This window comes from Neolamprologus multifasciatus, chromosome 7 (genome assembly GCF_963576455.1).
Source record: "Neolamprologus multifasciatus chromosome 7, fNeoMul1.2, whole genome shotgun sequence".
In the NCBI taxonomy this organism is placed as follows: domain Eukaryota; kingdom Metazoa; phylum Chordata; class Actinopteri; order Cichliformes; family Cichlidae; genus Neolamprologus; species Neolamprologus multifasciatus.
Genome location: NC_140445.1, coordinates 26948219 through 26964978, shown reverse-complemented (window position 1 = coordinate 26964978; position 16760 = coordinate 26948219). Strand labels below are relative to the sequence as shown.

General features: G+C 38.3%; 1 protein-coding gene across 1 annotated transcript in view; it reads right to left on the bottom strand.

The window, feature by feature from the left end:
• Positions 1 to 16760, bottom strand: part of LOC146514430 (transmembrane protein 132C-like) — a 221030-nt gene that overhangs the window by 61309 nt on the left and 142961 nt on the right. The gene's annotated exons all lie outside the window — the stretch shown is intronic.

The following is a 16760-nucleotide window of genomic DNA, read 5'->3' as shown; positions in this document are numbered from 1 at the left end:
TTAACAGGAGGGGAAATAAAACATCGGTCAGCCCATTCAGGGAAAACTACCATAAAAGAAGAATTACACTTTACATTTTAATCACCTATTTAAAAGGTTATGTAGCACAAACACTTTGATGGTACCATTAAACCATTAAAATTCCATGAACCACGATGTGTGCAAAAAATAAATAAATAAATTGTTGCAATATGAAGTCTGTCTTGCAGATTGCCAGGGCCATGCAAATTGTTTTCCAGCATCCGATGGAGATGCAAACAAAGGAGAAAAACAATGAATGTCAAAGAACACCCATCAAACTTATTTGATTTGCTGAATGCTTGCCTTGATCAAGCTGCTGCCTTTCATCTCTCTTTGTCGCAGCTAAAAATCAATGCCGCACCATTTTCTGAACAACCTGAGACTGATATACAGAGTACGCACTGTCTTGAATAATACAGTTTACCAGATTGGAAGTCTGGAAGTGACTCACAGAGGTAAGTGCTGAGGTTGTGAGAGTCTGCTACTTTAACTCACAGCGACAACAAAAGCTAAACACAACTCAGATGCTTCCTATAATTTTTTAAAAAAGAAGATAATAAGCATAAAAATTCAAGATGTTGTTAGCATTGCATCTGTTTATAATGACTACTATCCTAATTATATCTCTAGCCTAAAGAGTGGGCTTGCTTTTTCTGTGTCACAATCAATACAAGCCTGGATAGAGTCCAAACTGAGGTACAGGAGGTTTTGAGGGATAAGATCCAAGGTTTTTCTTGCGCATATTTTGGCCAAGTCTGCAGTTAAACATCCCCCAACTCTCCCTTATGTTCACAGTTCAGACACTACCCCATTTCAAAGTGCAGATTTAAGGATCCACTCCGGTTTAAAAAAAATAAAAAGAAAGAAATGCAAGGGAGGACAGTTTTGAAAACTGAAATCAGTGTGGATGAAAACTGCTTAAATAGCAATTCTAGGTCAGGCAGAAAAGCCTCTCAGTTTCAGTGGGTAATATTCTGAATTATACAAAAACATGCTTTCAAATAACCATTGAGAAGCTTTGGCTCAGGATGATCACAGAGGAGCACTGCTGTGAATCTGACCCCACAATGAGAAATATTAAGGTGCAGTTCCGTTTGAACAAAGCAGAATTTTACAGGTGAGTAGCATTGTGCCAAAGGTAGCGGTGGTTCTTTGTACTGTACTAACATTCACAAAGTTAAAAGTTGTGAGATTTTTACACAAAGGATCTGCCTTCCCTTCTTTTATCCCCAATTTAAAACAAACAAACAAACAAACAAATAAGACAAATACTTTTTTGCTGCATTACTCTATTTTGTACACCCATTTAAATACAGGTTTTGAAAATCAAAGAGAAAAATGTATCAAAAATGTGCCACACTTTGGTGCCAGTATGGTTCACCAGGTTAATCCATATGCTATAAGGCTACTGCAAAGACCTGGGTTCGAATCTGCCCTCAGGCCTTTTACTGTCTGCCGCCCCCCTCCCTATTCTACTCGCCTTTACAGAAGTTTACAGGCTTCTAAACTCGTATAAAGTTGTTTTGAAATTGCACAATAAAAATACATATCAACTGAAGAAGAACGGATAAGATCTGAATGCTTTGTTAATCTTGTCATAGATTGGCGACCTGTCTATTGTGTAACCCTTCTTTTGTCCAGTATCAGCTTGAATAGGCTCCACTCTACGGATCGGTGGATAGCTGCAATTTGGTCTGTTTGAAAGCAGTATGCAATTTATGAAGTGTCTGTTGTGATGCACAAGATCATGGGAAATGCTGGTAAATTTGAAAGCAAACGTAGGTAAGATCTGCTAATAGCATACTATCCCCACTCTCTCAATAGTGTTCAACCTAGCTAGAGAGCAGCTTTGATGGCAAAGATCCTACAACAGGTGGCCCTGAAATGTATTAATAGCAATAACATGGGACAGGGTTAGACACAAAAGATGGATTGTGCACAATGCCTGCCATGCTGGGCTGTTTTGTCTGAATACAGAATAAAAGCATTTTGCTTTTTGAAATAAATAATCAGGATGCAGATGGCAGAAAATGGATATTTGTAGAAGTTTCTGTGCAAGATGCAACAATCACAAACCAAGTTTTGCACCTGACAGAGCTGGGTAAATGGCCCAAGCAAGGCAAAAAGACACACAACTAACTAAATCATGTGTGACTCTCTGTTGATGCAAAATGGCAACCTTTTGTGGAGTCTGATAGCATTCTTTTTGTGGCAACATCAGTTAAATATATCCATCACTTTCACATTTTTTGGTAAGCCAGGCAGAAAGAATCCCTGTTAAATGCACGAAGGCCTTTTAAATCCTTAAGTTATTTAGGTAAGACGTGCATACTAGCTGTGTACTAGCTTTATTATTATATTGGTTCAAAGTCTGTATGGCAAACAAATTCTAATGTTAAGTAAAGAACTGATAAAATTAAACGTTTAAACCAAGTGTGCATAAATAATAAAATGTAACAGGGTTTTGAAACAATCCACAACTCATCAGAAATACCCAGTTTTTCCATTAAAAGTAGTGTAGAAAAGAACTCAGATTTATGCGATTTAGTTATTAACTCACATATTTGATCTCAGTGATGCTCCTTTGCAAGTTGTGGCAAGTTGGAAAGATGAACTAACACTCATCTGTTTTGGTCTTCCACGGAATAGGATTTGAGAACAGTTGGAAAATATTGTCATTCAATTTTGTAATGTATTCAAGTAAGGCCAATGTACCCCGCTTTGTACAAAAGATGGGGGGAAGGAAATACATTTTCCTTGAATTAATTACCCCATCTCTATCACATCTTTCTACTTTCATTACTCTCTGTGTTGAAATTCTAAACAGTTCAATCAGCATTTTTGAGGTTGGATATGTGCCACTGGAACAAGGGCGTAGATTTGGCATGGGCGGAAGGGACATGTCCCCACCAATATCCAGCGATTATTGAATTGTCCCCACCAATAATTTGATCTCTTCGAGTAAAGAAAAACAAAACCGATAGAAATAAAAAAAAAAAACAAAACAAAACAATCTGTCAACGTCTCATTCACCCAGCGGTGCAGAAAGAGTTAAATTACGTTACGCTGGAGTCCTACGTCATGTGACAAATATGGCCAATGTGACTGGCTGTGCCTTTCACGGAGCTCTGTTTAGTTTTAGCAGCGGCAATCCTGCGCTGCGAGGAGGAGAGGAGGATGGCAGCAAAAAGAACCTGGATATAAGAAAGTATTTTTCAAAGAAACCTGTAAGTCACTTAAAGTCAAGTTCACTCATAAAATCTGTCCATCATAATAACGTTACAGGCTGTGCAAGGCAATACATGCCAACCCTCCCGTTTTTTCTCGGACAATCCCGAATTTCAGTGCACCTCTTATTACTCTTTCTGGGTTGCTAAATAAACTTTTTAAAAAATTTCAGGCGAGAATGTAGCTGTGCAAACTTCAAATATCTGAACCGGGGAGAACAGCAAACTCCCAGCACATCGTTTTAGGCTTTGGCCCACATCAGTCAAATTGTATGTAACCATGAATAACGTGTTGCCATGTCCACCAGGAGAGACTGGACAGTATAGATGTAATACAAATATGCCGGCAGTTTATCTCAGTTAATGAGAGGAGCAGGCATGTGTTTGGCTCCTTCACATAGTGGACATTGAGTTGTTGTGTGGGACACCAGTAGTCCATGTCTGTTGCTGTAACAGTAGTTCATGTTTAGAGTAAAACATCCCAGCTCACTGATTTGATAGGAGCAATAGTGCCTAAAATGTTGCATAACTTTGCTAAGAGATCTGTTACTTTGTGGTAATCTTAGATGAGTAGTTTTATGGACAAAACCCATCAGGTCATTCAGTGTTCCCTTAGTGCTGATGTATCAGAGATGTTGATGTACTATAACTGAAGTAATGTTGTTAAGTTCTTAAAGTCATATTCTTTTATTGTCATGAATGTTTTTGAAGCTATTTTTATGTTTGTATGATACCTGATTTATATGAAATATGTCTGAAGTAAACTAAAGTATAAAATACTTTTGTTTAATAGTAACTTTACATTATATAATTCCCATATAAAACTATGAATTGTAATTTTAAATGGTTTAAAAGCATGTAGAATAGCATATGTTGGCAAGTATATTTCTCCTTTTTTTTTTTATCAAGAAGCAAAGACGAAAAGGAAAAAAAAGAAACAGGCAGGGTTCGGTGGCTGAATCATCCGTCCCCACCAATGCCAAAACCAAATCTACGCCCTTGCACTGGAAAAACTCTAAAAACTAAAATGAGGGATTAATAAAAAATAATAAAAGCAAACAATTTGCCAAATATTACATTAGAATAAATGAGTTGTGTTGATACTATATGAATAAAAAAACATGCTTTCATGAAGAGCACACTTAAGCAATTTCTTGACCATTTTTTGCCCTTTGATTTCCCTTTTAAAGTAGAAACATCAAAAGCAAAAGAGAGGAACTGATGAGCGCAAACATCCCACATAACGCCATGCTGTAGATTTTAGTTCTATTTGGTTAGCTGTATTAACAGATTTGTTGAAAATCCTTACTTCTGTCTGCGGACAGAGTGTCAGTCATTTGTTGGAGCTTATTCAAGCCCATCCATTACCTCTTTTTCTTTTCAGTTTCTTTCAGAGACAAAAATTTGGAGTGCTACAAAGCCACAGTATCCTCTACTGCCTGGCAGCATCCTGGGCTCAGCGGTAGTGACTGTAGTGATTATGTGATTTACGCTTTATGGTGTATAATTACAGCCAAATCAATTATCGGTAACAGACAGTTTTGCTTTACAATGTAGCTGCAAGCAGTCAGAGCTTCAGTGCTGAACACACAACTACACCACCGCTTCTCCAGCCTGTTCCTCTTTGTGTTGGTTCTACAAGGTGGGTTTTTCCCCCTAATATTCTTCTCATCATCCCTTCTTCATCCTTAATTTATTCCTCTTGCTGACCCGCAGTGTGGTGTTACTCTCAATAGAGGGCAGTGCTCTCTCTCTCTCCCCCCTCACCCCTTCATCCAGCATGTGTTTGGGATGATGAATGTCTGCAGCACACCAGCTGGAGAGGTCAGGCCGCTTCTCTGTGTCTCATTAGAAACATAACTGCACCGTGTGCCCTTTTCTCACTACGATTACCATACAATTTAATACACTCATACACTCACTGGCAACTATCACTGCTCTTGCTCTGAGTTGTGCATGCGGATAAGAGCAAGAGGTTGACACGGAGATAGAAACAAAAAAAAAAAAACACAGAGCAGAAACAGGGTTAGAAGGGCTCAGATAAAAGCAAAATGTCTACAAGGATCACAAAACTGGCTGCCACTATAAAAGCGAGTAGTGACAATGCCCTGGTATCATAGTGGGTTTGTTGTGGCAAAATGAGGTAGAAAATCGCTCACGTCAATTTGAGAAGGCTTTTGAGGTATCTCCATTTGTCAGTCCTATTGTTGGATGTAAAAGCACAAACAGAACAAGGTAAAGGAATCCACTTAGATGAAAAAAAAAGAAGCTCACACTTTCAATTCTGTAAGATACATTTCAAACAGATCCTTGTAGCAACAAAAGGACTCTGTCAAAAAAAAAAGTATAACTGGGAAAAAAAATGACAAGAATGAAATTCCTTTTGTTCATAAATAGGAAAATAAAAGTGGAGCTAAGGAACACAAAAGCCCTGTTAACCATACAGTCATGTTTTCCTCTTCACTCTTAAAACCTCTGTGGATATGTCTTGGAAAAAAAAAAGCAGTGAAAGAAAAGTCTGCTGTCTCTTCTGGAGACCTGAGGGGGTTCGTTTCATGCACAGCAGTGATTTGGTTAGCACTGACAACAATGATACATCAAAGACCTGAATCTGTTTCAACACCGCAAATTGACAGTGAGTCCAGCAATAGAAGGAGAGATTGTGTGTGTCTTTATGTATTAGATTGTTATGTAAAACACCTTCTCACAGGTAAATGTGAATATATAATTTTTTTACTCACTATGTGAGCAAAAAGGAAGCAGGATTTTTGCAGCTCGTGTGGAGATATGCTCTGCTATGGCTGTGGTACTTTTTGTGTAGATTTCAATGATAGATTTCCTTTCAAACTTGGTTTTGTTTGTTTGATGTGCTGTAAATAGGGCGCTTGTTTTTGTGACCCAGCACACATGATTTCCTGTGTGTTTGTCTACTGGGTCATACTAACAAGAGAACGGGACATCTGCATGAAAATGCATTCCAAGATGGACATGATAGACCTTTTGGCAGCAGGAAAAAATGACCAGATGGAGGTATTGTATGGAGAACAGTGGGCACAGTTGTCTTGGCCATAACTGAATCCTGACTTGTGAGACCAGCGTTAATTTAAAAATGTGATGATGGGTAGGATGAAAACCCCCCAGCTGTCCATCTATTCTTGCATGAATCTTGCTTGGATTTCTCTCTGTTAGTAGTCAGATTTTCAGTTATAAATTAAAGTAAGGTCTAAATTCAGAGAAGGCACTTCAATCAACTCAGTCACTAGCTTTATTTCTTGAAAATACCTTCTGGAGATTTTTCGAAATGTCCTCTGCGCCTGTCATGAAGGCTTTGTGGTGTGGAAATGGAAAACTAAATGCTAGTTTCTCCTGGTTACTGGAGTGTGTTAGCTGGGTCACATGGACCTCACAGGCACAAGGTGGATAAATGTTACAGCGACAAGGTTTTATTATTCAATATAAAGCAACATCAAATGAATAATTTGGCATAATGGGAACAATGTGTAACCAAACAAAATGTGACAGAGGCATATTTTATGAGGAGTCACGTACTGGAACTATTTCTTGGTAACGGCCAGTAGGGTGCTGTGACTTCCTGTAATTTGCTGGTTGCCCGACTGTGACAAAGTCCAGGAAGTGGCAGCTGCAAGTGAGAAATAATGTGTATGTAACAAATATTTTTAATCTCTCTTTTCCGACACAGATTAGATAAATGAGCGTCAATAGTGAGCTAAACAAGAGCCACAAGGCTCATGTTTGCTCTTCAGATGGAGAGGGTATTAAGTGGAGCGCCAAACAATGCTGTATTATTCCATTAATGCAGTCCTTATCATGCTAAGAACTGTATCCCCCCCTGCTTTCTAAATGTCCTGGTGCACTGACATGAACGATTTACTTTTGCAGCTGTTTTAATTATTTGTAGTTCAATTACTCTCCAGCTGTGTGGCTGACTGTTCTCTGTGTCGGAGTCTAGATGTCTCTCAAACTGAAATACATTTTGATTCTAATTGGTTTGAAGACCTCAAGGGAAATCAGATAATAGCTCCAATGAATAAAAGCTGGTTTCAACAGGAGCTCCATCTGCTTCTTACTGTGACACAGCTATAAAGGCCGTAGCATATTAATAGTAGAGACTACCTCTGACTCTACTAGTTCACCTGGAGCTAACCTAAATGTGTGTGTAATGAGGTCATTTAGCCTGATGTATTTGGGCATCATTAGACTATTGGGATTAACTCAGGATCTGGTGGAGGAGATACCAGAATTTTTGTGTGCTGATGGCGTGTGTGCTTCCTAGGGGGGTTCAAGCTCCTCTCTAATGAGTTTCACTTCTAATATTTGCCTTTTCACTCTGATTATCTTATTGAAATGTTAACTTGCCAACAACATGCCTTCTGTAGAGACTGAAAGGCAACAGTAGGTCACTGTTTGGAGAACTGCTGAGTTATTTAGAAAGGACAGGGGAGTGTAAACCGGGTGTAGGGTCAAAATATAGCTCAAATTTGGAAATGGCATTATTAATTGACTTAAAAAAGGGCCAGCATTCTTAAAAGATGACAGCTCACTGAGCCAGGTTACAGCCAGTAATAAATGTACGGAGCTCACAGAAAATCCACTCTAAAATCCCAAACTCATGGTGTCTGGGGAACTAGTGGCTTCCCATACAGTGATGTCTGTTTCATCTAGTATCACTTAAACTCATCAAGTTTAAAGAGTGATAAAGACTGGCATATGACAGACAGATAATGAAAGAGATCATAAAATGAAACCATGTCAAGAGGCAGATGAAACGTAGAATAACCAATTTATGTATGTGGGAGATTTCCCTCAGGATCTATCAAACACTCCACGTCAGCCCTGTCCTTGTCAGTACAGATTAGTTTGCTCTCACAGTAGGACTGCAGACTGTGGATTGGGTGGGGACTAAAGGGGGGGGGGGGGGGGGGGGAGAGAAGAAAAACTGAAAGAGAAATATTGGAGTCCCTCTCCAAAATTGCCTTTTTGGTTCGTCTCTTCTTCAATATTTTCTGAAATAACCCCCCTCTGTTTTGGTCTTTTGTTGCCTCACATGCCTATTCCTTCACTGACCTCTGTTCTTCCTTTTCATCCTCTTTTTTTTCCCCCTCTCTAGCTCATCCTTGCTGTCTCAACTCTCTCCTTCTCTATGCTGCATTTCTTCATATATTTTTTTTCCCAAATGTTGTGTGAAATGAAACAGATGTGGCTCCACGCATCAGCCAATCAAAAGGCCACTCTACACCATATTGTAACAAAAGGCAATCAGACCCTAAAAACGCAGTCGGGGAAACAGAGACGTGTCTTGGAAAATTGAAAATATTAACGTAGTGTAAAAAAACCAAAAAAAAAACCCTCAAGCTCATCTTCTAAGAATTTAATACGAACCCAATAACCAGAAAGCCTTATTAACGTTTTTAAACTTGTGTGTACCCACAGCCATGTCCTTCTCTACTATATAAATGTGATTTTAGTCTGTTAGGTGGTCACCAGGCAATGTGACTGCATGATAATAAATAATATATGTCTTTATATTACAGTTTGTTGATATGAATTTAATGTTATTGGTGTGAAATGAATTGATACAATGCTCTTATAGGTTTTATAGGCACATACATGCTAAAAATGGGTAATTTGAGCCTATTTGAAGAAGGCTGCTAGGCAACATGATGACAACCTAGGATCTGGCATAGATGAGAACCTTAAGGAGCCTAAGATGTACCTGTGTCAAATTTGGTTGCTCAACTCAGGATAATGTAGGAAGAATTTGAGGATAAGCAGACATACAGAAAGTTGGTGCATTACAATAAGACACCAGTGATGGTATTCAGTGTTGTAGTGTTTAAAATTCCACCCATGTCAAATAAGTGGAATTTTTTCTAAAAAAAATAAGAGAAAAGGTCTGCATTGACCTCCTGATTACACAGCAATGATGGTGCCTACATTTAAAGGGAAACATATTTTGAACCCTTTCATTAAAATCTAAACGTAATCCTCCTTTATATTGATGCCTTTGCAAACTAATTGTAATATTAACTAAATATGTTTTTTTTTAGAACCATAGCCTTTATTGATTTTTTTCTGAAAAAACATCTCTAATTTGCTTTTCCTGCAGTACGTCCTTCTAATTACTTATAGCACAGTTTATTTCCCATTTTGTTTCACCAGTTGGAACTAAAGAAAAATGTCAACATCCACTGAATGGATGGCCATGAAAATTTGCACAAGCATTTGTGATATGTGTAAAAGATCTTGAGCCACCTAACATTTCTGTATATTTTGCTTCCTTTGAATTTTATAAAAATTATATTTTTGTTTGTTATGCTATTGAACACTGACCTATGGATGAAACAGTGATCTGTGTGCACATAATGGACAACTTAACAAATAACTATTTAAAATTGAATCTTTAGACACTGTGCCAACAGCACCGTGTTTCAAAACCATGTGTCCATTTATTTAGTGAAATCCGTAAAAAATGCTTAAAGATTAATCAGCCTCACCGGCATAGCATAATATTTCTGCACCAATATGTTAATTCCTAAGAAGTTGGGAACATGCTGGTGCAGTGTGTCTTTAGCACACATGAGGAAACATGATGAAGCTGGACAAGTTATAGACAAAACAAGATGAAAAGATGATGATGTTGATAATGTCAATCTACTGTTCACCCAAGCCTGATCAGAAATTATCTCAGTGGGAGGGGGAGGGTGGCGGGATAGAGGTACAACAGTCTGTGTCTTATGGAGGTTCTGCCGTGATTTGGGAATGCATCTCAGCCACTGGTGTTGGGAATCTTGTAGAAAGTGATGGAAGATTGTGATTCAATATCCAATACCATCTAGAAAGAATTTACAAAAGAATCTGTTGGCTACTGCTTTATTTTTTAGCATGAAAATGCAGTAAAAGCATAGCTGGATAGAAACACACAATAGAGCACTACCAGTCATGGATTGGCCTCCCCAGAGTCCGGACCTCAAAAATATTGAAGCAGTGAGGGATCATCTTAAAATGGAACAAAAGACATTATTCATCCAAAGAAGAGCTTTGAATGTTCTTCAAAAAGCCTGGACAATTATTCTCGAGAACTACTTAAATAAATAATAAGAAAGCTTTCTTAAGGTTCTACTGAGAAATATTTTCTAGCAAATTATAAAGGAATGAGAGGTGACTCAAGACAAAAGCAGGTTCTGCTTTTTTTTAAATTTACTTGGCAAACTAACGACACACCCATTACCCTGTACACTGTCTTTAGAGCTAATTAGCAAATACAAGTTAATGCATTAAACTGCCCTGATCGACCCTGTCTCAACTGAATGTTAGATGCGCCATTGTCAGCACACAGCCTGTTGATGTTAACATTTGTCTTTCAAAAGCAACACTGTTTCTAGGTACAGTTTTTCAGATCAGAAGCAAAAGATGAAACATATTGATTTTTAAGTATTTATCCAAAACAATATTCCTATCTTAATCATAACTAACTGGTTTAGTAGAATACACATGGGGTATAGATGAAAGATTTGTTCACCTAACCATCCAGCAAATCCCATTTACATATTTTAGCAAACTCTTTACAACTTAAATTGTTTTTCAACAAATAAACGCAGTTTCTGTAAAGCTTTTAACACTGTCTTTTGAGACACCTACAAGTGTAGGATACAAGATTAAAGAAATTTGTGAAAGCTGGGGAAGTAGCATATTGAAGTACAGCAGTTGTTTTTTTTTAATCAAATTCATTTTTATTCAGTTTATCAGATTATCAAAGGCCACACAGTGGCAGACTGAAAGACACCAGCTATCATCGTCTTGTAACTATTGGCCACTAAACCGCTCTTAAGGACCAGCTGGTGGTTGTAAGCCATGCTGAACACAGTGAAAATGATACAACACAATCAATCAGTGTATAAACACCATCTTCGCTCCCTTTATTGATTTCAGAAAGCTGTAGCAGTGTTGGTAAAAATCTCCAGAGGGCCATGGTGCTCATCCTCTTATCCTGGACAATGAGATCAACTCAGCGTGACTGCCTAATCTCCCCCTTGGAGCTTAAACTCTCCACCAGAAATGGCACTTCCCCTTTTCCTTGTTACTCACACATATACACACACAGATGACAAGAATTAGATTAACTTGTCCTTTTCATTATTTGCCCCTGAGTTGGTCCTTCCTACTGTTAAGGCTTGTGAAAAGCATGATTTGAGGCTTTGTGCACTGTGGCCTGAAAGGCATCACATTTAAACAGTGTTCTTGTGTACTTTTGTCTTTTCATCTTGCTTTTCTGATTTTGGCTTACCGCTCCAGCCACTTCGTACATTGCCTCTCTTCTTTTTCCCCCTGTTTTGAGTCACTTTATCTCTCAGTGGGTCATAACGATGTGAGAACAGAGGGAATCTAGCATGTAATCACAAGTTTCCTCCCATTTCACTTCTCTTTCCTCGTCTGATCTTAGAATTTCAGTAGTTATATTTGGCTGTAATGTTTATATATAATCAAATGGAGCCTCTAATGCTGAAAAACCTCCTCTAACTTTAGAGTTTACTACAGTGCAAAAATGGTTCGTCAAAGTTTGCGGCAGGCAATTTACTGCATCACATAACGCTGAAAGTAAGTATAACTGTAATACTGCAGGTGTCTATGAGTGGTCATTAATGTGAGTAATGAGTGTGTAATTTGCACAGATGTGTTTTCCAAAGTTGTGATCACGATGCCAAAAATGTGACAGTTCATGTTTAAACTTAGATTAGTTCTGTTAAATAATATTTTTTAGTTTTTTTTTTTTTTTTTTAGAAATTAGCAATAACTGCAGGCTGTATGCATCACTTTCTGCCTTATGACTCAACTTGAACAATCTCCAGTTCGTGTCATTGCCCTGTATGTTTACTGGTTTGTGTATATGAACAGAATTGGTGTTTTCAAAAGGCGAAAAGCTTCAGAAATGACGTTGTGACTTTTGACTTTCTATTAACAAATGGAAATGTGTTACAAAGATGCTAAAGTATAAACTTTTGCTAACATGTTTCTGTCAGAGTCCTGCACCTTCCTTTATATTTTCTGTATTTGCTTTGCATGTGTAATACAGGATTTTTAAACAAAGGTCGGGTGGCTAGAAAAAGACAACCAAGTTTGAACTCAATATGGCAAATACAGGCCAATATGGCAACAAACACTGCTCAATGTTAGAGCTGTTTGGATCACAGAAAGAAAATAGTCTAAACAGATAAAGAACATGCCATGTTTTGTTCTTCTCCTTGATATCATTCAATCAGTGGTCTAACAGGCTAATTGGTGAGCTGCAAAAGGAACCCCAAATCCCCATGTCGCTGTAGAAAAGCTACAGTGGGTGGCTGGTTTGATTTTAAATGACAACTTGCATCCTCTGTATATTGAGTTCAAGTTTCTTTCATTTGGACTAAGGCATTTTTTTTCTCAGACTGTGCATTTGATGATAAATGACCCAACTGCTGCAGACCAAATCTTTCTACAAATAAACCAATCTGAAGCTGGAGATAAATAAAGGTCAGAGGCCTGGCCAAAAACACAAAAATGTGGCATCAGGTTTGGACAGCCTCACAATAGGTTATAGTGGCTTATCATCCTAAGTTAATTAAATAGTGAATGCACAAGAAAGAAAGAAGAAAAAAAAAGACCGCCAAGGCTTCCATCCAGAAAGAAAAAATAAAAAATCCACAAAACGACAGAGAACTGATGGTGCTGCAGAGGAGGTTGGTCTGTGGGACCAAGAGATGCTTTTGCTAATGCTGGCTTCTTTTAAACAGGGGCAAAGAATCAATTACTCCCTCCTGACAAAAGTGAGAATGAGAAAAGCTAAAACAGATAAAAACAAACAAACAAGAAGACACCAAAAATAGAGAGAAGAAGGAGTGAATACAATGGGGATGCATAACGGAGCCAATAAAATGTATGTCCTCATAGCTTGCAAGTTTTATACTTTTACCATGAATACACTGAGGGTGTAGTAAAATCTGTAAAAAATACTGCTTAAAATCATGAATATTTATGATACTTGTCTCAGCTCTTGTAGGGTTTCCAGTGCAAACTGCTTCTTTTTTTTTAGCCTAATGCATATTTTGTGGTACTTGAACTTACAACCACAATTGCTAAAAAGTTGGGATGTTGAATAAAACAGAAACAATAGAATGATCTGCAATGATTTGCAATGATCTGCAAATTTCATAAACTCATATTTTATTCTCGATAGAACATAGAAATTAAATATTTAAACTCATTAATTTTTCAGATTTTTTTTATGAAAAATATCAGGTTTGTTCAAATTTGTTGGCAACAACACATCACAAAAATGTTGGCATGAGAATAACAAAAAGCTGGGCTGATCTAGCTGGGGAATCACTTTGCAACCAATTAGATCAATTGGAAACAGGTGATATAACAAGAGCATCTTCAAGAGGCAGACTTGCTCTGAAGTAAAGATGGGCAGAAGTTTACCAATCAGCAGAAAACTGCAGCTACAAATTGTGGAATAATTTCAGAATAGTGTTTCACAATTGTGAAGACTTTGAACATAGTATCATCTGCGGCACAGATAATGTCATCAAAAGATTCTGAGCATCTGGAGAAATCTCTGTGCGCAAGGGACAAGGCTGAAACTCAATATTGGATGTCTGTGATCTTCGTGCCCTCGGGCGGGGCCACATTAAACACAGGCATGATTCTGTCATGGAAATCACTGCATGGGCTCAGGAACAGTTAAAAAATAATCACTGTCATGCCACCCACAACTCCAGGTTAAAGCTCTACCATGCAAAGACGAACCCATAATGAACTAGCTCCAGAAATACTGCCATCATCTCTGGGCCAAAGGTCATTTAACATTGTTCTCCTCTCTTGTTTAAAGAAGAGGGGATGCTACACAGTGGAACTATAAACATGGCTCTGACCCAACTATCTTGAGAGATGCTGCTTCCATCAAATCCATCAAAATGATTCTGATGATTTCTTGCTTCCTTAAAGTGGTGCATAAATGCATGTAAACATTTGATGTGATTAGAATTAGATTAGAATAAAGGCTTGTGAGATCTGCAAATCACTGCATTGTTTTACATGCATTGTTCACAGAATGTCAACTTTTGAGGAATTCGGGCTGTACGCTAACTAAACGCACACACATGACAAAGTAGTGAATAAAAGGCCATGCAACCCTCACTTTTTCTCTTTCTTTCCTTACTTTTGCTCAGCACATCTACACCTTATAAATACTCCCTCCAACCACAGCATTTAGTTACATTGATTCAGTTTCACTGATTAACTGGCCTACAATAGATATCTACACTTTCTCTTAAATTTCATTGCCTTTTAATCAGATAGGGCCCCCATACATTGTAAAGAAGGTGATCTGCAAAAGTGGTTTTTGAAAAAAAGAAGAAAAAAAATTGGGAATTCAGTTATTTGTGTTTAAATGTATAGCCTGTGGTGGTAGCACTGTGCCCCTGGTGTAGTGCTGTAGACTTTTTTGGGAGCCCTTTGTCCTAGCCTTGTTTACTTGTAAATTCTAATGAAGTCCATGTTTCATTCAAAGTAGTATTAGTGCCATTGTGGGTTATTTTATTATACTCATGGGTCATCATTAGACTGTTTTGTGTTGTACTTGTTTGGCTGCATCTGACACATGAAATCAATATGAACACAGCATTAATTGCTCTTGACGGAAATTGTGCATTTTTGTTCTGTTTTCTTCATTTTTTGCCTCGGTACATGCCAGAGAAATGGTTGAACAAACTGTCAGTGGCACTAAGGCATGTATCAGACATCTTGGTTTGTATTGCTCTCTCATTAAAATATACCAAAGTGGAAATCTTGTTTATATCTTGAGGGTTTTACATGCATCATCGACTTGTATGCAGTGCATGCTTTCAAAGGCAGCCTTTAATATTTTATGCTACCTTGAACCACTCTAGACACCTGCGTGATTTCTGGCCACAAATCTCATACTCTGTCTCTCTTTCACACACACTCTCTGAAGTACAAACAAATGTAAACACTGGCAACAGACGCACACGAATGTTCAGGTCTGACACAAACATAAACAAACAGGCAGACGCCTCCCTGGATGAGTTTAACTGAATCGGTGTATCTGGCAAGGGTTAATAAGAATGCTGACCCCCACAGTGACCCTTTTCTGATCTGGGCCCTTACTTCTTCTCCCCTGCCTCATTAATCTGTCAAGTAAACAGAATCCTTGCCTCTGGATAAGAGAAGCATTTGATGGGAGAACGAGATATAAAGGCTTTTTTTCCTCCCCCCCATTCTGTACATTCTGCTTTTTTAAAGGTCGCAGTTCACTGGAAACAACTTTTCAAGCTTGTCTAAATTTTGCTCACTCTTTCATCACATCCCACTGAATTTTAAATGACATTCTGGGAATTCTGGTGATACATGACAATTTGAGTACCCTTATGATAAGTGGAAAAGGATGAGGTCTGCTAACTTCACTCCATACGCTATGTTTAAGTTGGAGTAGGGCTGTGGGCTGGAAATCCCTTGACATCTTCCTGCACCACCTCAAAGAGAACTCTAAAGCATTAACAGGGGCCAAGGTTTCAGAGGATGATTTATTAGAAGATGAAGTGGATCAGAGTGTCTAAGCCTAGGGTCCCAATGCCAATAGGCCTGCCTTATCAAACACCACCAGGCTCCATTGCCAATCTCCAGCTTGTCTGCGGGCAACACCCCACCAGCCCTGGCTTTGGTTGCTGATAAGTCAGATTGAGGAACTACAAAGCTTTGTTAGGAGGAGAGAAGAGGAGACCTCAGAATCAGGTGTATTCTTCATTCCTAAATAAATATGCTCTTAAACTATCAGGAAGAGGTTATGTTATGAAGATCTTTACACAAGGTTTCTATTGACTTGAATTTTAACACACCAGGAAGAGTTCAAGGAGCATGCCTGATCTGATTTGGGGTTTTTGATAAAACCTGCAGTGTAGGGCTCGTGATTGGTAGTGAAAGCAATAACGTTAACATGTGGGCTTATGAGATATACAATATACAGTGAAATTTTCCACAGTTGTTTGGACAATAATCATTTATTTAGGCAGATCCCGCTCCAAATATTTTACAAACACCAACCTGTTAAAGAGCCTTAAGGTGATATCTGTGTTGCTCATAGTCACTTCTCTTCTCACAGGGCTCTCCAATGACGAAAAGCTCTACTGAGAGTAATCCGTGTCCTTGCCAACAACAGTTTTCTTTCTGAGACTATAATCCTTCTTCTGAACGCTGAGTTTATCTGGAGCCTTAGAAACTTTGCTTGAATGCATCCAGGTTTTTCTATAGGCGTTGCTTTATCCTGCTTTGTCTCTATGATTGCTTCCACTTTCAGCACACGCAAACCACAGCTTGCTGAAACCACTGCTGTTTTTGGGGCAGAAGTCTGAAGTTTCAGTCTTATCTGGGACCAAACTTTCACTTGTTTAATTTTTACTTGCTGTTTGGTTAAGTTTTGGCACAAAAATGAGAAAAACA